This window comes from Zingiber officinale, chromosome 8A, assembly GCF_018446385.1.
Source record: "Zingiber officinale cultivar Zhangliang chromosome 8A, Zo_v1.1, whole genome shotgun sequence".
NCBI classification, from domain to species: Eukaryota; Viridiplantae; Streptophyta; class Magnoliopsida; order Zingiberales; family Zingiberaceae; genus Zingiber; species Zingiber officinale.
Window position 1 is genome coordinate 120785602 of NC_056000.1, and position 22670 is coordinate 120808271.

The 22670-nt window shown below is 43.7% G+C and overlaps 1 long non-coding RNA gene, 12 other non-coding genes and 4 pseudogenes across 13 annotated transcripts; all 17 read right to left on the minus strand.

The window, feature by feature from the left end:
• Window positions 1–5087: 5087 nt before the first annotated feature.
• On the minus strand, window positions 5088–5471 carry LOC122008123. The gene is made up of 3 exons (XR_006119188.1): window positions 5401–5471; window positions 5274–5323; window positions 5088–5194 (listed from the first exon to the last, which is right to left on the minus strand). It is a non-coding gene; the product is annotated as an uncharacterized LOC122008123 (long non-coding RNA).
• Window positions 5472–14597: 9126 nt separating this feature from the next.
• LOC122013236 lies at window positions 14598–14716 on the minus strand. The gene has a single exon (XR_006120555.1). It is a non-coding gene; the product is annotated as a 5S ribosomal RNA (ribosomal RNA).
• Window positions 14717–15231: 515 nt separating this feature from the next.
• LOC122012971 lies at window positions 15232–15352 on the minus strand (annotated as a pseudogene).
• Window positions 15353–15671: 319 nt separating this feature from the next.
• Window positions 15672–15790, minus strand: LOC122013228. The gene has a single exon (XR_006120548.1). It is a non-coding gene; the product is annotated as a 5S ribosomal RNA (ribosomal RNA).
• Window positions 15791–16112: 322 nt separating this feature from the next.
• LOC122012951 lies at window positions 16113–16231 on the minus strand (annotated as a pseudogene).
• A 315-nt stretch (window positions 16232–16546) lies between these two features.
• LOC122013224 lies at window positions 16547–16665 on the minus strand. Its single transcript, XR_006120544.1, has one exon. It is a non-coding gene; the product is annotated as a 5S ribosomal RNA (ribosomal RNA).
• A 310-nt stretch (window positions 16666–16975) lies between these two features.
• On the minus strand, window positions 16976–17094 carry LOC122012905. The gene has a single exon (XR_006120346.1). It is a non-coding gene; the product is annotated as a 5S ribosomal RNA (ribosomal RNA).
• Window positions 17095–17405: 311 nt separating this feature from the next.
• LOC122013009 lies at window positions 17406–17524 on the minus strand. The gene has a single exon (XR_006120398.1). It is a non-coding gene; the product is annotated as a 5S ribosomal RNA (ribosomal RNA).
• Window positions 17525–17838: 314 nt separating this feature from the next.
• Window positions 17839–17945, minus strand: LOC122012966 (annotated as a pseudogene).
• Window positions 17946–18261: 316 nt separating this feature from the next.
• Window positions 18262–18380, minus strand: LOC122012910. The gene has a single exon (XR_006120350.1). It is a non-coding gene; the product is annotated as a 5S ribosomal RNA (ribosomal RNA).
• A 316-nt stretch (window positions 18381–18696) lies between these two features.
• Window positions 18697–18814, minus strand: LOC122013233. The gene has a single exon (XR_006120553.1). It is a non-coding gene; the product is annotated as a 5S ribosomal RNA (ribosomal RNA).
• Window positions 18815–19513: 699 nt separating this feature from the next.
• On the minus strand, window positions 19514–19632 carry LOC122013129. The gene has a single exon (XR_006120469.1). It is a non-coding gene; the product is annotated as a 5S ribosomal RNA (ribosomal RNA).
• Window positions 19633–19948: 316 nt separating this feature from the next.
• On the minus strand, window positions 19949–20067 carry LOC122013221. The gene has a single exon (XR_006120541.1). It is a non-coding gene; the product is annotated as a 5S ribosomal RNA (ribosomal RNA).
• Window positions 20068–21013: 946 nt separating this feature from the next.
• LOC122013232 lies at window positions 21014–21132 on the minus strand. Its single transcript, XR_006120552.1, has one exon. It is a non-coding gene; the product is annotated as a 5S ribosomal RNA (ribosomal RNA).
• A 317-nt stretch (window positions 21133–21449) lies between these two features.
• Window positions 21450–21568, minus strand: LOC122012912. Its single transcript, XR_006120352.1, has one exon. It is a non-coding gene; the product is annotated as a 5S ribosomal RNA (ribosomal RNA).
• A 314-nt stretch (window positions 21569–21882) lies between these two features.
• LOC122012924 lies at window positions 21883–22001 on the minus strand. The gene has a single exon (XR_006120364.1). It is a non-coding gene; the product is annotated as a 5S ribosomal RNA (ribosomal RNA).
• Window positions 22002–22317: 316 nt separating this feature from the next.
• LOC122012974 lies at window positions 22318–22429 on the minus strand (annotated as a pseudogene).
• Window positions 22430–22670: the final 241 nt, after the last annotated feature.

A 22670-nucleotide genomic window follows, 5' to 3' on the forward strand; every position in this document is an offset into this window, starting at 1 on the left:
AGGCAAATGTCTATTTAGAGCGAAGGGTGGAAAGTTCCTGGGCTATATGGTGTCCGAGCGAGGAATAGAGGTCAATCCAAGAAAAGTCAAAGCTTTGCAGAACATGGAGTCACCACGCAACATGAGGGAAGCTCAAAGACTCACCGGCCGGATTACAGCCTTGTCTAGATTTATTTTAAGGTCGGCCGATCGTAGTCTCCACTTCTTCAAGATACTTCAGAAAGCTAACAAATTTCAATTGGACGAAGAATGTGACATAGCTTTTCAAGAGTTGAAAGACTATCTGTCCACCCTTCCTGTATTGGCTAAACCTGTAGTAGGAGAGACCTTGTGGGTATATCTCTCGGCCAATGAAAACATTGTAGGCTCTGTGTTAGTTAGACAAGAAGGGAAAGAGCAACACCCTATGTATTTTTCCAGTCATTTATTAAAAGGAGCCGAGTGTAGATATACTACACTCGAAAAGTTGGCTTATGCATTAGCGTTGACTGCCCGAAGGTTGCGCCTATATTTTTTAGCACACACAATTATTGTGTTGACCAACAGTACTCTCGGGCGGGTGTTGCTTAACCCGGAGGCATCGGGTCGATTGATCAAATGGACGACCGAACTTAGTAAGTATGACATACAATATCAACCTCGCTCAGCCATCAAGGCACTAGCTCTAGCAGATTTCATTATAGAAGTTCAGGGCCCTGAGGAAGAAAATACTTGGAAAGTTTATGTGGATGGATCCTCAACCAGACAAGTTAGTGGAATTGGTGTTCTCCTTATATCTCCTAGAGAAGATAGACTTCAACTTTTTGTCAGGCTAAATTATAGAGCCACTAACAATGACGCAGAATATGAAGCATTAATAGCCAGATTACAAGCCGCTCGGCATATAAGGGTAGCTCGAGTTCTCATTTATTCTGATTCTCAGTTAGCAGCCCAACAATTATCAGGTAACTTTGAAATTAATAATGATAGACTCAATTTATATGCTGAGACATTTGATAAATTAAAGTCTTAGTTTCAAGAAATAAATATACGCAAAGTTCCACGATCCGAGAATCAGGTTGCTGATGAATTAGCTAAATTAGCCTCTTCTATAACACCATGGAATCTGGATCGGCCAGTGGAATAGACCCTGTTAATATCTTGTATCGAAAGACAAGCTGACGCAGGAATACAAGGTGACTGGAAGGCACCAATCATATTATATTTGCAACAGAGCATTCTTCCGAATGATGCAGAACAAGCAAGGATATTTAAGAAGAGAGTTGCTAAGTATACTATGATAGGGGAGCAATTATATAAAAGAGCTTTTTCCAGACCTTTGCTTAAGTGTATTGGCACAGAAGATATACAATCTATCTTGCAAGGGGTTCATCAAGGCTCATGTGGAAGTCATATAGGAGGGAGATCCTTAGCTCATAAAATTTTACTAGCAGGATATTTCTGGCCTACTCTACATGAAGATGCTAACAGATTGGTAAGAACTTGTATTTCTTGTCAGAAACATCAGAATATTTCGCATCATCCCACATAATTATTAAGAACCTCTATAGTATCCTGCCCCTTTGATCAATGGGGCATGGATATAGTGGGTCCATTTCCTATGGCAACTGCACAAAGAAGATTTTTATTAGTAGCAGTGGATTCTTTCTCTAAATGGGTAGAAGCAGAACCACTTTCTCGAATTACTGAAGATGTAGTTATTAAATTCCTATGGAAAATATCATATGCAGATTCGGTATTTCTCACAAATTAGTTTCTGATAATGGAAGGCAATTCCAAGGAGACATAATCTTATATTGGTGCAAAAGCTAAGGTATCATTCAATCATTCACCTCTGTGGTGTATCCATAGAGTAATGGTCAAGCAGAGATAACCAACAGAGAAATTATAAGAGGCTTAAAAACCAAACTAGATCATGTTGGAGGTAGTTGGGTAGATGAATTACCCAGTGTTCTTTGGGCCTATCGTACTACACCCCGAGAAGCTACGGGGATCACTCCTTTCTAACTGGTTTATGGGGGAGAAGCAGTAATTCCTATCGAGGTGGGAATAGAATCTGATAGAAAACAGTTATATGATGAAGATAATGCTGGTCAACGACTCATGGAGCTAGATTTGATAGAGGAAATCAGAGACAAAGCTGCAACTCGTCTCACCTCCTATCGACAACAAATGAGACAAAATTATCACTACAACAAAAACTGCAAACGACAACGGATATTATCCGTTGTCGTAGGGTGAAAAAACCGTTGTAACTGAGGGTGTTGTAGAATGTATGGCCCTACGACAACGGTTTTGAATCCGTTGTCTTTGTAGACATTTGACAACGGTTTTTATCCGTTGTTGTATATATGCTCAAAATTTGGCTACGAAGGATACGACAACGTTTTAAAACCGTTGTGGTAGATAATTTCAACAACAAAAATAAACCGTTGTGGTAGACTTTTTTTACAACAAATATAAACGGTTATGGTAGATAATATTTGACACGTTTTGTTTTTTTACAATAGTTTTAATATATTTTACAATGGATAAAACCGTTGTCTTTTATCACTTTTTACAAAAAAAAAAAATTCGTTGTGGTTTACCTTGTTTTTACAACATTTTTAACTGTTGTCTTTAATGTTCATTAATACAAAACAACCAATCTTATTTTACTATAAGCAAACCACCAATACAAAACTAAATATTTACTACATTAAATCCAAAATAAACATCCATATATAATTCATCTTGTAGCCACATATACAAAAATATACAAAATGAGTTGTTACTCATCAAAATACACATGTTTTTCATTACTGTTCTCCATATACATTAAATCACATGTTTTCCATTTGCTGTTCTCCATATGGCTTTTAATTTACAAATTAGCAAGGCAAGCTACATCCTAACAAAGCTCACTTCTTGCATCAAAAAAACTCAAGCCTCACGTATTGCCCGACTTGCAAGAGAATAATTTAACAAAATTTATCAAATTCCAGAATTCCAAAAGGAGAATGTAATTAACCAATCTGTAGTGCATAGAAGGCAAAAACAAACCAAATGAAGGAAACAAAAAGAGGTGTTTATTAGAGAATAACAGTACATGGAATCTACTAGGAGCAGTGATACCTAGCTTAGCATAGTTTACTAAATAATTAGCACTACATGCAGCTAACATTATTTGAGTGAACTATGATCCAAGATCAATAGAATCCATGCAAAGTGCATTACATCCATTAACATCTTGAAACAAAATATTCATGTAATTTTCTGTGCCATTTTCCAGACTGCATTACCTTTGAGAATTTGGTATGCACAATATGCTTTTCCATTTTGCAAGTAACAAGTTGCTAGGAGCTGTAAATTGATCTGCAATAAACAGACCCATGACAAAAAACGCATAAGTGAAAGTAAAAAACATGGGTTCAAAATCTTCCAATTAAAACTTGAACAAAAAGAATTGGATCATCATGATGAGTTATGGTAGGGTGAATTGTTTGTAGAGCTAAAACAATTCCACAAATTCCTCAAAATAGAAATCACATACGCACAGCTTTAATTATTACATAGGACACTTAAAAGAACCAAAGTGTCAATCAAATAAGTGTAGATTAAGAGCTATAACATTCACTACATTCTAGCTGGAAAAATAGATTTTTCATTCCATTTCATCAATACAAAAAGAAAATCTAACAAATTTAGCTGCAATGCACATGCAATTCACGGGTAATTTGCACTGCTCATCCAAGCAAAAGTATATAGAGCAAACTATTAAGAAATCAAACTGCAATATATAGATGTTTTGTATATCAATATACTATGGATCATACACAAAATGCCTTTACAAGCTCTTCATTTCATTATTCTCAAGCAATCACTAACAGGCATATAGATTAAATGAGTGATGCGAAAACTTACCACATGTACTGGAAGTGTTTGTGGATCCACAAATCTGAACTTATCAACCTTGTTTTCTTTTTTCATCTTTTTGAAGAGAAACCTTCCATTCAAGCAAAAAAATGTTAGTTTGTTAATACAAATAAAATGAAAAAAATGAGTGATGCGAAAACTTACCACATGTAAGCAACCAGACAATTAGCAGATATTGACTCCAACTCATAAAAAGGTGTGATATCTTCAATGTTCACTAGCAGTTCGTACTCATGGTCAAAGAAATCATGATAAAAAATAATTGATATAGTTTTTTCAAGGCTGTCCAAAACACGCATAGAGTAACAATACAATAAATGTAATGACCGTGGCACATTTGATGGCAAGACAGGATTACTTCTTTTTGCAATACTTTTCTTCCTTTGAGGCTTCTACAAATTGCAAATATAAAAATGTTAGTGGAAAGTTCTATCACTTATGTTCAGCATCTTTCTGAACAACCCTTTAATTGGGTTTCAATTACCATCAATGTTCTTGTTCACGCATGTAACCTCAATGTACAGATTACATGGGTGTGCTAGATCTTATATATCTTGTATTACTAAATTTTATCCAACAAATACATACAACCTTCAATCAAAATCTAAGAAGGTTTGGTTGGAAAAATCCAGCTAAACAACTATGCCAAGCAAATGAGAAAAAAAACCAGAAAACATACACTGACCAAATCAGAAGCTGAAAATTTGTGGTTGCTGAAACAAGTCCTCAAAAATTCCCAATGAAGAATTAAATTTGTACTCACGGTGTGGTGGCCGAATGAGTCAGAAATTTACCTCATTTTTCATCACTACCCAACGTGTAGGCCAAGCAACATGCGTCCCTATAGCAAAAATCCTAGAACAATCACGACCAACATCAAGGTTGAGCTGCATCATCAAGCGCCACAAGACCTCGCCTTTACTGAGTGGCTTGTTTACCTTGCTGATCACATCATTGATCATTTCTTTCATGATTCTCGTGTTCTTCTTGAATTCGTCAGAAGATGCCAGACCTGCAGATAATCATTTTTGTCAGGATAATCATGGGATATGAAGGCTAGATCTAATTGCTGCTCTAATTAAGATTGAATATAAAGTACCCAATAACATCTCCTGAAGCTCTAACTCGGATTCCGGACTCCAATCAGCACCCGGCGAATCCATCAACTCGTATGGGTTTCAAGATTGTACGTAATCTCTAATTGTAATGGGAGAAGTCATGACCTTCCTGTTGCTGCTGTTCTTCTAATTTCCTGGATTCAGAGGCATAAAAATAGCAACTGTAACAGTGATTTAATATGAACAAGCAGCATAGATAGCCATAAGATTCGAAAAGAACTGGTAAGAAGAGTATCATACCTTCGCTTTCGGTGTCAAAGATTGTATATTAACTTCTCCATTAAAGAAATCTGATTAAAGATTGACAAAATGTGAAAAAGAAAACATGAAAATTGTAAAAGAGAACAGAGGATGAAATGGTGCTAACAAAGGTTACATGGTCTGGCAACAATCCGACATTCTTCATGAGGATGAAATGGTGGAAGGCCCCTTCAGGGTTCCCATTTTGTGCTCTTCCTGCAATCACAGTATGGCAAGAGACCACATTGAGGAAAGGCAATCCTATCAGAACCCTTTCTCCTTCTTCAAGATGACCACTTCTCATGTACATGTGAGCTAGAGAGCTCCCAACACACATGTCCTGCTCAAACCCATTGATAACCACGAAGGCATGGATTTGGCGACCAGAACCTGCATCCTTCAATCCAGCGCAGCATCACAAGGTGCTCCCCAAACCAAACTCATCGGGACGCAGGCCCTCCCTCCTCGACCTTAGGAAGCACTCGAGTCCCTCCTCGTCGAGCTCGAAGTGAGCCAGCTCGGCAATCATGGCGTTCCAGGTGGCGAGGTTCCTCTCTGGCATTTCATCGAACAGCTTGCGGGCAGCGTTGATGTCCCCGTTGTGGATGAGGCCGCCGATGAGGATGTTGAAGGACATCACGTTTCGACATGCCATTGCGTCAAACACGGCGCGGGCGGCGGGGACCCGGCCAAGTTTGAGGTACATGTGGAAAAGGTGGTTTCCAGTGAAGCGGTGGAAAGAGGCAGGGCCGACGATGGCTATGATTGTGTGGAGCTAACGGCCTAGGCGGAGGGAGCGCGGCGAAGGGAGTAGGCAGCAGGCGTTCAGGAGGTGAGAGAAGAGGTTGGGGTCGGACCATAGCTGGGGTCAGATCGGCCATCTTTCGGAGCACGATGAGAGGAAAACGATGGAGGCTGGGAGAGGGGGAGATGGTCGTGGCTGTGGGAATGGGAATGCGACAAAAAATGCGGAGGCGGAAGGGATTTGAGAGATATCGAGAAGTTTCTGTTACAAAAAGACGATTGGAGCTATGGACAGTGTTGAGGTCGTGGAGGAAGAAGGGAGGGAGGGAGCAGAGGCCGGAGCCGCCTCCCACCAGTTCGTTGATTCCATCGCGACGAAGGAGAAAGTAAAGTGGCTAGGTTCGTGAGCGTGAAGGGAAAAACACGGCGCCGAAAACAAAACAGCGAGGGAAAGGAAAACAGCGAGCGGGAAAATGATCAAATTTACTAAAAACGCGGATAAAGACAACGGTTTATAAAACCGTTGTAAAAAGTGTTGTCGTTTTAAAAAAAACGCTCAATGACAACATTTTTGCCAAAACCGTTGTCTTTTATATTTAATAGGGAGTTCAAAGACAACGGTTTTGGCAAAAACCGTTGTCTTTGAGCAAATATGCAACGCTTTCTCTTAAAACCGTTGTTGTAGGGGTGTTGTTGTTTGCAGTTTTTGTTGTAGTGTATAATAGAAGAGTCATCCCAAGATTTTTCCAAGTGCGAGATCTAGTATGGAAGCGTGTTAATCCTGTTGGGGATGTTAGCAAGTTAGCACCACAATGGGGAGGACCTTAAAGGTGGTGGAAAAACTGGCATCGGGCTCATATTATCTCCAGGACACTGAAGGAAGAACTCTCGAGCGTCCCTGGAGTGCAAATCATTTACAGCTCTACCGAACTTAACAAGCTCATATCATTCAAGAATATGTCTGAGAGAACAAATTAGAATTACTTGAAGCGGTTTCTCTGTGAACAAATGACAAATATGCTTATAGTTTATGTACTTTATTCAACTCAATAAATACAATTGAGGCCAAATATCGCCCAAGAAACAAATATGGTTCAAACAGCATGATGATTATTAGGCAAACAGTTCTAATCTATTCAAACAGTCGCCGAATGGGAGCTCTAAGGAAGGGCCCACCAGGTTTTCCTTAAGAAAATCTCCAAAGAACACTAAACCATCACAAGGTTAGTGCAAGCATTTTTGCTTTACATCAAAAGCATAGTCGATCGGGAAATCTCATGAAGTAACTCGGACGGGTGTTCATGGGAGGAACCGGAAACTTTAAACTATCATAAAAGTATAGTCGATCGGGAAATCTCATGAAGTAACTCGAACGGGTCTTCATGGGAGGAATCGGAGACTTTAAACTATCATAAGAGCATAGTCGATCGGGAAATCTCATGAAGTAACTCGGGCGGGTCTTCATGGGAGGAACCGGAGACTTTAAACTATCATAAAAGCATAGTCGATCGGGAAATCTCATGAAGTAACTCGGATGGGTCTTCATGGGAGGAACCAAAGACTTTAAACTATCATAAAAGCATAGTCAATCAGAAAATCTCATGAAGTAACTCGGACAGGTCTTCATGGAAAGAACCGGAGACTTTAAACTATCATAAAAGCATAGTCGATCGGGAAATCTCATGAAGTAACTCGGGTGGGTCTTCATAGGATGAACCGGAGACTTTAAACTATCATAAGAGCATAGTCGATCGGGAAATCTCATGAAGTAACTCGAATGGGTCTTCATGGGAGGAACCGGAGACTTTAAACTATCATAAAAGCATAGTTGATCGGGAAATCTCATGAAGTAACTCAGACGGGTCTTTATGGGAGGATCTGTAGACTTTAAACTATCATAAAAGCATAGTCGATCGGGAAATCTCATGAGGTAACTCGGACGGGTCTTCATGGGAGAAACCGGGGACTCTAAACTATCATAAAAGCATAATCGATCGGAATTATATTGTCAGTATAAATTCAGATTTATGTGGATTTCTTCATAAAAATCATTTGGTATTACACTCCAGATCAAGATTCAATGTGTGAGGGGATTCTATATATACATATAATCTTGCAAAATTACATTCCCTATCTGGAGTCTCGGTCATATGAAGCTTTTTATCTGAAATTACTCAGAATGTTATACTCAACTAAAGCACAGAATTCCATGAAATTTTTTCATATAAAATCGCTCGGAATTACATGCTCTTCTGAGATGTTACCAATGAAGGAATTTATCCAAACAAGATCTAATTCCAAGGAATAAGAGAGGAATTCTTGAACGAGATAGTACTTATTCTTAGTTCTTAGAAGTATTTCAAAGGAAGCAATGTCAAGCTAACACAAACCAGGAAAAACAGGTAAGTACCAAAATTTTCTTAATAGTGCAGCTACTTAATTACAGATCTTTTAAATTACAAGTCTTTTCATTACAAATCTTCTAATTACAAGTCTTTTTATTATAAGTCTTTTTAAATACATAACCATGCTTACTCAAAATGGCTCATTACATTTTCAGGTAATTCTTTGTTGAGTTTGCGACGGTTTACGAATAGAGGAGGAGGTTCCCTAGGTAGATAACCACCCTCTCTCAGTTGTTGAAGAATCCCTGCCACAGAATGATTTAAACCTCCTATGATTCGACGAACATATTCGTTAACAAACGTCGGAGACCTTAGATAAGTTAAGCGTCTCTCTTCCCATCGGTTTTCCTCATGCTCCTTATAACTTTGAAATTCAGCCTGTGTTTTAGCAGCTTGATCTTTGAGAGTGTCTTTCTCCAATTTAAGTTGTTCTAGCTCTTTTCGAAGTGAGGATATTTCATTATCTTGGGCCTTTCTTTGTACTTGCTCTTCTAGCAAAGCAAAATCTCTTGATACTGATTCTTGAGCCTGATCAGAAAAACAGACATTATGAAGCCTCTCCACTTTCTCTAGAATAAGGCTTTTATGAGAAACATCTAAAAGGGCTTTGTCCTTCAGAGCAATTTCCATCCGCAGACTAGAATCTAATCGATCCACTTGTAGCTCTAAGGTTCTCCTTTCAAGCTCTTTGTTTTTCAATAAATGTTGTAACTCCTGTAATTCTTTTTTCATAGCCTCTATTTGTTGATCTTGTGAGGCTACTTTCTTGCGTAATTGGGTGAGCTCAATGTGAGAAGGAGGAAGATTGGCTTGCAATATCTCTACCTGAGCCTTTAACTTGCCATTTTCCCTTTCTAAGGCAATGACTAGCTGGTCCAGATGAAGACTTGAGGCAAAGAACTAAAAATAATAATACATTTAGCGAAAGTAATAAGAAGTCAACAATATGTAATAAAAAACACTTACAGCAACAGTTTGGCGACTATGATGGTTAGCACGGCTGAAAATACTAGTGCCTTTTAATAATTCTTGGCTATACAACCAAGACTCAGATAGTGGGTCTTGTAGTTGTAAAAAACCGTAACCAGGAGGGTCCGAAGTTTGTCCCATTTGAGAGGGAAGACCCAAAGCTTGTCTAAATAAAGGCGTGGAGGCAGAAGGAGAAGAGGGTCGTGTGGAAGAAGAGGGAAGAGGAATAAGGGGAGTAGTAGAACCGGGAATGATAGAGGATGAGCTAGAAGGGAAAGAAGTAGTGGAAACAAGAGCAACAGAAGAAGAACTAGAGGGGACGGAAGGTGGTAATGCAAGAAGAGATGATTCAATTGTTGAAGCATGGATTGCTGATGGCCTTGGCCTTGGAGAAGATCTCCGGCAAGGTGTTCGTTTAGCTCGTGGCCTAGAAGCTAGAGGAGGCAAGGCCATGGCAAGAGGCTGAGAGGATACACCCTGGTAATGACCATCTGAGAAGCAGAAGAAGCTGAAACAATAACAGGAGAGGAGAGGATGAGTAGAGTCGGTCTCATCATCCTAAGAGAAAGATTGGAGATAATATGAGTATGAGACATTGGTGTCTTACCTCTCTCAAAAGAAATAGGTGTCGTAACGAGGGGAGTTTGTACAAAGGTACCAAAGAGGTCACCAAAAGGAACATCCTCAGTAAGCCTGGGTTTCTTGATCAAGGTAATAAAAGGTTGCTCCTCTTCCTCTTCCATAGCTGCAGCAGCTTCCGCTTCTTGCTCTTCTTTAGACAGCAAACCCAGGGTAGAGGAAGTGAGATTGGCTCGACGAGCTTGTAGCCATTTTTCTCCGAGATTATTCAGAAAAGACTTAGTCATAGTAGTGTTCTTATACATGAAGGCCGGTAGAAGAGCATCAGCTGAAACATAAGAATTGGGCATCATTATAGAGGATGATTAGCAACCAATTGATAAATATAGTTCAAAATATTTAGACATACCAAAAGTGACATCCAGGGGAGTGTCGATGTTACTTATCCCAAACGGAAACATCAAGCCTTCCACAATCAAGGATGGTAAGCTGAATTTTGCCCCCTTTAGCTTGGATAAAGTGAAAGAAACAGAGGGATCATTGAGGAGATTGTCGGCATTAGGAATGGGAGGGAGATCATATATCCATTGAACAAGACAAGGAGGAGAAGAAGGGAGACGCATAAAGAAAAATTTGTGACGTCATTCCCCTTGAGGAGGAATTCGGTTGAACAGAGTAGCCTTAGGGCGAGACTAAAATTTGAAGACACCGATATCTACTTGGCGCGGAATGAAGAAGTGATGAAAAAGACGAGGGGATAGAGGAAAATCTAGCAGTTTAGACACTCCAACGAAACCCATGAGGATAGAAAAAGACTAAGGGATAAATTGATTAAGGGGAATCTTAAAGTAGATACTAACATCAAAGAAAAAGGGATGAAGAGGGAATCAAAAACCTTGTAAAACTTGGTCCCGAAAGATAGATATGCATCCCAGAGGAGGAAGATGTGGGCTATCCTGTGGGGTAGGGTGAACTATGTAGGAAGGAAAACCATAGCTCACTTGTAAATCCACCTCCTCTGGTTCTATAAGGTCAGAAGCGCACGAAAGAAACCATGCAGGGGGAGAAGTGGCCATGGCGGAATGACAGAAGGAAAGCAAACAAAGGAGAAGGTAGGGATATTCAAAAAGAAGAAGATAGCATCTTAAACCTCCTTCTCTCTTTCTCAGGGCCTTATACCCAGGAACCCTTAAACAGGAGGGGAAGAAGAACCAGAAAAAGAAAAAATCCGAAAGCATAGGGGTATATAAAATAGTAATATCAATGGCAGTTTGAGTAAAACTTAAGTATAAAAGTGGGTATAGAGAGGAGTATGAATCCAATAAGGAAGAGTACCCGGAATCATAACCGTCATAAAGAGGTAATGTCATCAAAGCATATAATCAAATTCAAAAAGAATGATGAATCTCAAGAAAAAGGTATTAAGTCTAGTAATCTTCCTTGGGAAACGTGACAAGGTTTTTCTCAATATATGCTTGATTCTTAAAGAATCAAAGAAGTATGGAGAAAATCAGTCGGGTACTAGGTTGATAAAATAATTTCAGATTATCTATTTAGATAAAACAATAAACCCGGACAGTCACACTGGACCGGACGAGATTTAGTTAAGTATAAGGCATCAGTCGATATGTTCTCGCCTAAGGGTATATCAACCAGCTATAATAAACCAATTGATATCGAAAATAGCATATTATAAAGTATCATGTTATATCGAATGGGACTCGGTTAGAAAGTACCGGACGGGATTTGTAAGCATAAGTATGAATCGGTCGGTTACGATAGATCGGCCGAGATGAATGATATATTGAGTGAGGCTTTATAATAGCAAGCCAGGTGGCATTCGCCATAATAAATCAGATGAAATTTAGTTAAGTATAATGCACCAGATGGTACTCATAGACACAAATATAAATCGACCGGTTATAATAGACCGAACGATATTAATAATATTACGACGGGCCACATTAAATCGGACGGGACTTAGTTAACTACAAAGTACCATATGATATTTGTAAACACAAGTATGAACCGACCGGTCACATTGGATCGGCCGAGATGGAGGATATTATAGTATATTGAGCGAGGTTTCATAGTGGCAAGCCAAGCGACATCCAATATACTTAGATAAAACAAGTAACCATCACGAAAAGGAACAGATTTAGTAATAAAGATAGAAGTTCAACTTTACATGAACAAACCAGATTGTCATCACGAATTCCAGGAAACTTTACAATAATCTAGATTTGAGTGAAGAAATTACTCTATAATTAACTGAGGAAATAGATCAGTGGGCCTGTTATCAAGAAGTTTACGTCGGTTCAAGAAATTGGGAGGGGGATCACGAGATAAAAAATCTTCTTCTCGCAGTTGCTTCACTGCTCCTTCAGCTCTGGCATTGTAGGCTGCCAAAATCGACTTTACGATGGGCCTATTGAACTCAGGAGAGTGGATCAAGACGGTAGCTCGCTCCTTGAAGCGAGTGTCTTCACCAGCCTTGTAGACTATTAAAGCTGTTTGAGAAGTTTTCAGCTCAGCGTCTTTGGTGGATGCCTCTGCTTTGGCTATGTTCAAAGAGGTAATCAAAGAAGCTATCTCATCATCTTTCAAATGCAAAGCCTTGAGTTTATCAACCAATGCAGATTCATAATCAGATTTTAACTTGTTAAGTTCGAACGTCTGATTCTCTAACTTAGAAGTTAGTTCCTGGTCAAGATCCATAGCTGATTTGAGTTGCGATTGGAGACTCTCAATTTGAGATTCATATTGTCTCTTGGATTCTTCTGAAACTCTAGCAGAAGACATCTCAGCAACTTGCTGGTTCAATTTCTTATTCTCATTATACAAGTTATGCATCAGCTGAGATAGACTCATGTTTTCTAACCATCGCTAGAAATATAATGAAGGGTCAGCAAATAGTCAAGGATAAAAAATAAATAAACATTTATGAACATACCCAGGTTTCCTTGTGAGAGAATCGATCGATTGTCTCAGGGGTGGTAAGCTCCCCAAAGAGAGGATGAATTTCCTCCCAGGCATTAGCAAAAGAACCCCCCCAACAAGATAAGGAGGACAGGAATGGCAGAGGAACCCATGGAAAAAGAAGAAGTTGGAATAGAAGGGGGAGCGAAAACCAGATAAGAAGAAGGTGAGGAAAGTAAAGATCCAGATTCCAGAATAGACAGAGGAAAGGTGAAAGAAGTGCCACCAGGAGTAGTGGTACTAGAGGAAGGTGAAGAGGAGAAAACAAGAGAAGGATAAAGGTCGGCTAAAGTGGGCTCAACAGAAGAAAGATCAGCAAAAGCAAAGTCTTCTGAGAGCAATTCTTTAGCAGAAAGGATGAGTCTCCTTTTGGGAGGAGAAGCCCTAATAAGTTTACGCCCTGGGCGTTTGCCGGGAGCAACTTCAGCTATTGATTTACCGGAGCTCACAGGAGATGTAAGCTCAATGATAGGAAGGGGAGTGGTTGCTGAAGGAGCAATAGCCACTGATGAAGAAATAGTCGACAGAGAGACAGCAGGAGTTTCTGCAGGAGAGCATTCAGGAACCTCAGGAACCACCTTAGAGCAGGATACTTCAACCAAGGGAACTGGATCTTCGACTGGGGGTGGTGGAGTAATGGCAGCAAGAAGCTCTTGCTCTTTTGCTCGAAGTGCATCTTCTTCCAGACGCAGTTCTTCATCGATTAAAGCAGAATAAAAATTGTCCACTACATAGAGGGAAGAAAATGTTTCAGTTAATAAAAATCAAGAAGGAAGAAGTAGAATTTTACCTAAAGAGCCTTGTGTATCGGGCTTGACAGGGGTTAGACCAAATAGATACAGAAGATCAACCCGTAGCCACTTAGGGATAGAAAGTCAGCGACATAGCAATTTTTCACAATAAACAGGAAAAGAGGGATGAAGGTGAAACTCCCTGACGCCGGGCAAGGGAGGCAAGGAGGATCTCCAGGCATGGGACCAAGGGATGGGTCCCGGAAACTTCACAAAGAAGAAACGAGATTTTCAAACTTTGAGAGACGAAGGCATATCCTCAAAAAGGACCATCTTAGTCCAGGATTGGAAAAGAAAAACGCCAGGTTCTGAGCATTTTGGGTAGAAAAACATAAAAAAAAATTGAGGAGTACGAGGAATATCTAACAGACGAAATAGCATGTAGGTGTAACACAAATAACGAAAGGCATTTGGTGCGAATTGTTGCAAGGGAATATCAAACTACAGGCTCACATTAATTAGAAAAGGGGGAATGGGAAATCTTAAACCCCCTATTAACTGATCCCGGAAAAAAGTCACGCAATTAGCAGGGGGACGGTGAGGCTGATCATCTCTACCACACTCTCCCTATTTAAACCGCCAACGGCCCTCGCGCGAAACGACCCTCCGCCGCCAAACCCCTCCCTCCCCCCGACGAAACAATCCCACAACAAAAATCGAAAAATTAAAAGTCAACTAAACAAACAACCGCAGCTTCCCGTGCGGTCACCACCGCCTTCCCGGACGCGGACGCGGACGAAGGGAACCCAAAAAAAGATACAATTAACGAATAAACAACCCACGGAAAATAGAGACACGCAAATACCACGCTTTTATTAAACACAACAATAGCAATAATAATACCAAAATAACAAAAATAGGTACAACACGAGCACTTCTAAGGGGGTCACCCATCCTAGTACTGCTCTCGCCCAAGCATGCTTAACTTCGGAGTTCTGATGGGATCCGGTGCATTAGTGCTGGTATGATCGCACCCATCCTCTCTACCACACTCTCCCTAGTTAAACCGTCAACCGCCCTCCCTAGCGCGAATCGACCCTCCGCCGCCAAACCCCTCCCTCCCCCCGACAAAACAACCCGACAACAAAAATTGAAAAAATTAAAAGCCAACAAAACAAACCACCGCATCTTCCCGTGCGGTCACCGCTGCCTTCCCGAACGCGGACACGAACGAAGGGAACCCCAAACAAGAGACAACCCATCCTCTCTGCCACACTCTCCCTATTTAAACCGCCAACCGCCCTCCCTCGCGCGAATCGACCCTCCGCCGCCAAACCCCTCCCTCCCCCCGACGAAACAACCCGACAACAAAAATCGAAAAAAAAAAATTCAAAGCCAACTAAACAACCACCACCGCAGCTTCCCGTGCGGTCACCGCCGCCTTCCCGGACGCGGACGAAGGGAACCCCAAACAAGAGACAATTAACGAATAAACAACCCACGGAAAATAGAGACACGCGGATACCACGCTTTTATTAAAAACAACAATAGCAATAATAATACTAAAATAACTCCCAGGGGGTCACCCATCCTAGTACTGCTCTCGACCAAGCACGCTTAACTTCGGAGTTCTGATGGGATCCGGTGCATTAGTGCTGGTATGATCGCACCCATCCTCTCTACCACACTCTCCCTATTTAAACCGCAAACGGCCCACCCTCGCGCGAATCGACCCTCCGCCGCCAAACCCCTCCCTCCCCCCGACGAAACAACCCGACAACCAAAATCGAAAAAAAATTAAAAGCCAACTAAACAACCACCACCGCAGCTTCCCGTGCGGTCACCGCCGCCTTCCCGGACGCGGACGCGTACGAAGGGAACGCCAAACAAGAGACAATTAACAAATAAACAACCCACGGAAAATAGAGACATGCGGATACCACGGCTTTATTAAAAAAACAATAGCAATAATAATACCAAAATAACAAAAATAGGTGCAACACGAGGACTTCTCAGGGGGTCACCCATCCTAGGACTTCTCTCGCCCAAGCACGCTTAACTTCGGAGTTCTGATGGGATCTGGTGCATTAGTGCTGGTATGATCACACCCATCCTCTCTACCACACTCTCCCAATTTAAACCGCCAACGACCCTCCCTCGCGTGAATCGACCCTCCGCCGCCAAACCCCTTCCTCCCCCCGACAAAACTAACCGACAACAAAAATCGAAAAAATTAAAAGTCAACTAAACAAACCACCGCAACTTCCCGTGCGGTCACCGCCGCCTTCCCTGACGCGGACGCGGACGCGTACGAATTTAACCCCAAACAAGAGACAATTAACGAATAAACAACCCTCGGAAAATAGAGACACGCGGATACCACGGCTTTATTAAAAACAACAATAGCAATAATAATACCAAAATAACAAAAATAGGTGCAACACGAAGACATTCCAAGGGGTCACCCATCCTAGTACTGCTCTCGCCCAAGCACGCTTAACTTAAGAGTTCTGATGGCATCCGGTGCATTAGTGCTGGTATGATCGCACCCATCCTCTCTACCACACTCTCACTATTTAAACCGCCAACGGCCCTCCCTAGCGTGAATCAACCTTCCGCCGCAAAACCCCTCCCTCCCCCCGACGAAACAACCCGACAACAAAAATCGAAAAAATTAAAAGCCAAGTAAACAAACCACCGCAGTTCCGGTGCAGTCACCACCGCCTTCCCGGACACGGACGCGGACGAAGGGAACCCCAAACAAGAGACAATTAACGAATAAACAACCCACGGAAAATAGAGACACGCGGATACCACGCTTTTATTAAAAACAACAATAGCAATAATAATACTAGAATAACAAAAATAGGTGCAACACGAGGACTTCCCAGGGGGTCACGCATCCTAGTACTGCTCTCGCCCAAGCACGCTTAACTTCGGAGTTCTGATGGGATCCGGTGCATTAGTGCTGGTATGATCGCACCCATCCTCTCTACCACACTCTCCCTATTTAAACCGCCAACCGCCCTCCCTCGCGCGAATCGACCCTCCGCCGCCAAACCCCTCCCTCCCCCCGACGAAACAACCCGACAACAAAAATCGAAAAAATTAAAAGCCAACTAAACAAACCACCGCAGCTTCCCGTGCGGTCACCGCCGCCTTCCCGGACGCGGACGAAGGGAACCCCAAACAAGAGACAATTAACGAATAAACAGCCCACGGAAAATAGAGACACGCGGATACCACGCTTTTATTAAAAACAACAATAGCAATAATAATCCTAGAATAACAAAAATAGGTGCAACACGAGGACTTCCCAGGGGGTCACCCATCCTAGTACTGCTCTCGCCCAAGCACGCTTAACTTCGGAGTTCTGATGGGATCCGGTGCATTAGTGCTGGTATGATCGCACCCATCCTCTCTGCCACACCCTCCCTATTTAAACCGCCAACCGCCCTCCCTCGCGCGAATCGACCCTCCGCCGCCAAACCCCTCCCTCCCCCCGACGAAACAACCCGACAACAAAAATCGAAAAAAATTAAAAGCCAACTAAACAAACCACCGCAGCTTCCCGTGCGGTCACCGCCGCCTTCCCGGACGCGGACGAAGGGAACCCCAAACAAGAGACAATTAACGAATAAACAACCCACGGAAAATAGAGACACGCGGATACCACGCTTTTATTAAAAACAACAATAGCAATAATAATACTAGAATAACAAAAATAGGTGCAACACGAGGACTTCCCAGGGGGTCACCCATCCTAGTACTGCTCTCGCCCAAGCACGCTTAACTTCGGAGTTCTGATGGGATCCGGTGCATTAGTGCTGGTATGATCGCACCCATCCTCTCTGCCACACTCTCCCTATTTAAACCGCCAACCGCCCTCCCTCGCGCGAATCGACCCTCCGCCGCCAAACCCCTCCCTCCCCCCGACGAAACAACCCGACAACAAAAATCGAAAAAAAATTAAAAGCCAACTAAACAACCACCACCGCAGCTTCCCGTGCGGTCACCGCCGCCTTCCCGGACGCGGACGAAGGGAACCCCAAACAAGAGACAATTAACGAATAAACAACCCACGGAAAATAGAGACACGCGGATACCACGCTTTTATTAAAAACAACAATAGCAATAATAATACTAGAATAACAAAAATAGGTGCAACACGAGGACTTACCAGGCTAGTACTGCTCTCGCCCAAGCACGCTTAACTTCGGAGTTCTGATGGGATCCGGTGCATTAGTGCTGGTATGATCGCACCCATCCTCTCTACCACACTCTCCCTAGTTAAACCGTCAACCGCCCTCCCTAGCGCGAATCGACCCTCCGCCGCCAAACCCCTCCCTCCCCCCGACAAAACAACCCGACAACAAAAATTGAAAAAATTAAAAGCCAACAAAACAAACCACCGCATCTTCCCGTGCGGTCACCGCTGCCTTCCCGAACGCGGACACGAACGAAGGGAACCCCAAACAAGAGACAATTAACGAATAAACAACCCACAGAAAATAGAGACACACAGATACCACGCTTTTATTAAAAATAATAATAACAATAATAATACTAGAATAACAAAAATAGGTGCAACACGAGGACTTCCCAGGGGGTCACCCATCCTATTACTGCTCTCGCCCAAGCATGCTTAACTTCGGAGTTCTGATGGGATCCGGTGCATTAGTACTAGTATGATCGCAACCATCCTCTCAACCACACTCTCCCTATTTAAACCGCCAAGGGCCTTCCCTCGCGCGAATCGACCCTCTGCTGCCAAACCTCTCCCTCCCCCCGACGAAACAACCCGACAACAAAAATCGAAAAAATTAAAAGCCAATTAAACAAACCACCGCAGCTTCCCGTACCGTCACCGCCGCCTTCCCGGACGCGGACGCGTACGAAGGGAACCCCAAACAAGAGACAATTAGCGAATAAACAACCCACGGAAAATAGAGACACGCGGATACCATGGCTTTATTAAAAACAACAATAGCAATAATAATACCAAAATAACAAAAATAGGTGCAACACAAGGACTTCCCAGGGGTCTCCCACCCTAGTACTGCTCTCGACCAAGCACGCTTAACTTCGGAGTTCTGATGGGATCCGGTGCATTAGTGCTGGTATGATCGCACCCATCCTCTCTACCACACTCTCCCTATTTAAACCGCAAACGGCCCACCCTCGCGCGAATCGACCCTCCGCCGCCAAACCCCTCCCTCCCCCCGACGAAACAACCCGACAACCAAAATCGAAAAAAAATTAAAAGCCAACTAAACAACCACCACCGCAGCTTCCCGTGCGGTCACCGCCGCCTTCCCGGACGCGGACGAAGGGAACCCCAAACAAGAGACAATTAACGAATAAACAACCCACGGAAAATAGAGACACGCGGATACCACGCTTTTATTAAAAACAACAATAGCAATAATAATCCTAGAATAACAAAAATAGGTGCAACACGAGGACTTCCCAGGGGGTCACCCATCCTAGTACTGCTCTCGCCCAAGCACGCTTAACTTCGGAGTTCTGATGGGAAAGCCGCTACTGTTAAGATTTGACCTGCCACACTCCCTATTTAAACCTCTATTTAACCGCCCTCCCTCGAGACTGAATCGTGACCGCATGAGCCCCTCCCTCCCAACAAAAGATCGAATTCATAGCCAAATATCCAATGCTGTCTGCGGTCACCGCTGCCTTCCCGACGCGGCACGACGAAGGGAACCCCAAACAAGAGACAATTAACGAATAAACAACCCACGGAAAATAGAGACACGCGGATACCACGCTTTTATTAAAAACAACAATAGCAATAATAATCCTAGAATAACAAAAATAGGTGCAACACGAGGACTTCCCAGGGGGTCACCCATCCTAGTACTGCTCTCGCCCAAGCACGCTTAACTTCGGAGTTCTGATGGGATCCGGTGCATTAGTGCTGGTATGATCGCACCCATCCTCTCTGCCACACTCTCCCTATTTAAACCGCCAACCGCCCTCCCTCGCGCGAATCGACCCTCCGCCGCCAAACCCCTCCCTCCCCCCGACGAAACAACCCGACAACAAAAATCGAAAAAAAAAATTCAAAGCCAACTAAACAACCACCACCGCAGCTTCCCGTGCGGTCACCGCCGCCTTCCCGGACGCGGACGAAGGGAACCCCAAACAAGAGACAATTAACGAATAAACAGCCCACGGAAAATAGAGACACGCGGATACCACGCTTTTATTAAAAACAACAATAGCAATAATAATCCTAGAATAACAAAAATAGGTGCAACACGAGGACTTCCCAGGGGGTCACCCATCCTAGTACTGCTCTCGCCCAAGCACGCTTAACTTCGGAGTTCTGATGGGATCCGGTGCATTAGTGCTGGTATGATCGCACCCATCCTCTCTGCCACACTCTCCCTATTTAAACCGCCAACCGCCCTCCCTCGCGCGAATCGACCCTCCGCCGCCAAACCCCTCCCTCCCCCCGACAAAACACCAACTAAACAAACCACCGCAGTTCCGTGCAGTCACCACCGCCTTCCCGGCGGACGCGGACGAAGGGAACCCCAAACAAGAGACAATTAACGAATAAACAACCCACGGAAAATAGAGACACGCGGATACCACGCTTTTATTAAAAACAACAATAATAATCCTAGAATAACAAAAATAGGTGCAACACGAGGACTTCGGTCACCCATCCTAATCTTGCTCTCGTGACACGCTTAACCCGGAGTTCGATGGGATCCGGTGCATTAGTCTGGTATGATCGCACCATCCTCTCGCCACCTCTCCTATTTAAACGCAACCGCCCTCCCTCGCGAATCGACCCTCCGCAAACCCTCCTCCCCGGCGAAACAACCCGCAACAAAATCGAAAAAAATTAAAAGCCAACTAAACAACTGAACAAAACAGAGCCAGGGCATGCATTATCCTAGAATAACAAAAATAGGTGCCGAGGGGTATCTAATCTTCTCTCGCCAAGCACGCTTAACTTCGGAGTTCTGATGGGATCCGGTGCATTAGTGCTGGTATGATCGCACCCATCCTCTCTGCCACACTCTCCCTATTTAAACCGCCAACCGCCCTCCCTCGCGCGAATCGACCCTCCGCCGCCAAACCCCTCCCTCCCCCCGACGAAACAACCCGACAACAAAAATCGAAAAAAAAAAATTCAAAGCCAACTAAACAACCACCACCGCAGCTTCCCGTGCGGGCACCGCCGCCCTCCCGGACACAAGAGACAATTAACGAATAAACAGCCCACGGAAAATAGAGACACGCGGATACCACGCTTTTATTAAAAACAACAATAGCAATAATAATCCTAGAATAACAAAAATAGGTGCAACACGAGGACTTCCCAGGGGGTCACCCATCCTAGTACTGCTCTCGCCCAAGCACGCTTAACTTCGGAGTTCTGATGGGATCCGGTGCATTAGTGCTGGTATGATCGCACCCATCCTCTCTGCCACACTCTCCCTATTTAAACCGCCAACCGCCCTCCCTCGCGCGAATCGACCCTCCGCCGCCAAACCCCTCCCTCCCCCCGACGAAACAACCCGACAACAAAAATCGAAAAAAAAAAATTCAAAGCCAACTAAACAACCACCACCGCAGCTTCCCGTGCGGTCACCGCCGCCTTCCCGGACGCGGACGAAGGGAACCCCAAACAAGAGACAATTAACGAATAAACAGCCCACGGAAAATAGAGACACGCGGATACCACGCTTTTATTAAAAACAACAATAGCAATAATAATCCTAGAATAACAAAAATAGGTGCAACACGAGGACTTCCCAGGGGGTCACCCATCCTAGTACTGCTCTCGCCCAAGCACGCTTAACTTCGGAGTTCTGATGGGATCCGGTGCATTAGTGCTGGTATGATCGCACCCATCCTCTCTGCCACACTCTCCCTATTTAAACCGCCAACCGCCCTCCCTCGCGCGAATCGACCCTCCGCCGCCAAACCCCTCCCTCCCCCCGACGAAACAACCCGACAACAAAAATCGAAAAAAAATTAAAAGCCAACTAAACAACCACCACCGCAGCTTCCCGTGCGGTCACCGCCGCCTTCCCGGACGCGGACGAAGGGAACCCCAAACAAGAGACAATTAACGAATAAACAGCCCACGGAAAATAGAGACACGCGGATACCACGCTTTTATTAAAAACAACAATAGCAATAATAATCCTAGAATAACAAAAATAGGTGCAACACGAGGACTTCCCAGGGGGTCACCCATCCTAGTACTGCTCTCGCCCAAGCACGCTTAACTTCGGAGTTCTGATGGGATCCGGTGCATTAGTGCTGGTATGATCGCACCCATCCTCTCTGCCACACTCTCCCTATTTAAACCGCCAACCGCCCTCCCTCGCGCGAATCGACCCTCCGCCGCCAAACCCCTCCCTCCCCCCGACGAAACAACCCGACAACAAAAATCGAAAAAAAAAATTAAAAGCCAACTAAACAACCACCACCGCAGCTTCCCGTGCGGTCACCGCCGCCTTCCCGGACGCGGACGAAGGGAACCCCAAACAAGAGACAATTAACGAATAAACAGCCCACGGAAAATAGAGACACGCGGATACCACGCTTTTATTAAAAACAACAATAGCAATAATAATCCTAGAATAACAAAAATAGGTGCAACACGAGGACTTCCCAGGGGGTCACCCATCCTAGTACTGCTCTCGCCCAAGCAATTCGGAGTTCTGATGGGATCCGGTGCATTAGTGCTGGTATGATCGCACCCATCCTCTCTGCCACACTCTCCCTATTTAAACCGCCAACCGCCCTCCCTCGCGCGAATCGACCCTCCGCCGCCAAACCCCTCCCTCCCCCCGACGAAACAACCCGACAACAAAAATCGAAAAAAAAAATTCAAAGCCAACTAAACAACCACCACCGCAGCTTCCCGTGCGGTCACCGCCGCCTTCCCGGACGCGGACGAAGGGAACCCCAAACAAGAGACAATTAACGAATAAACAGCCCAC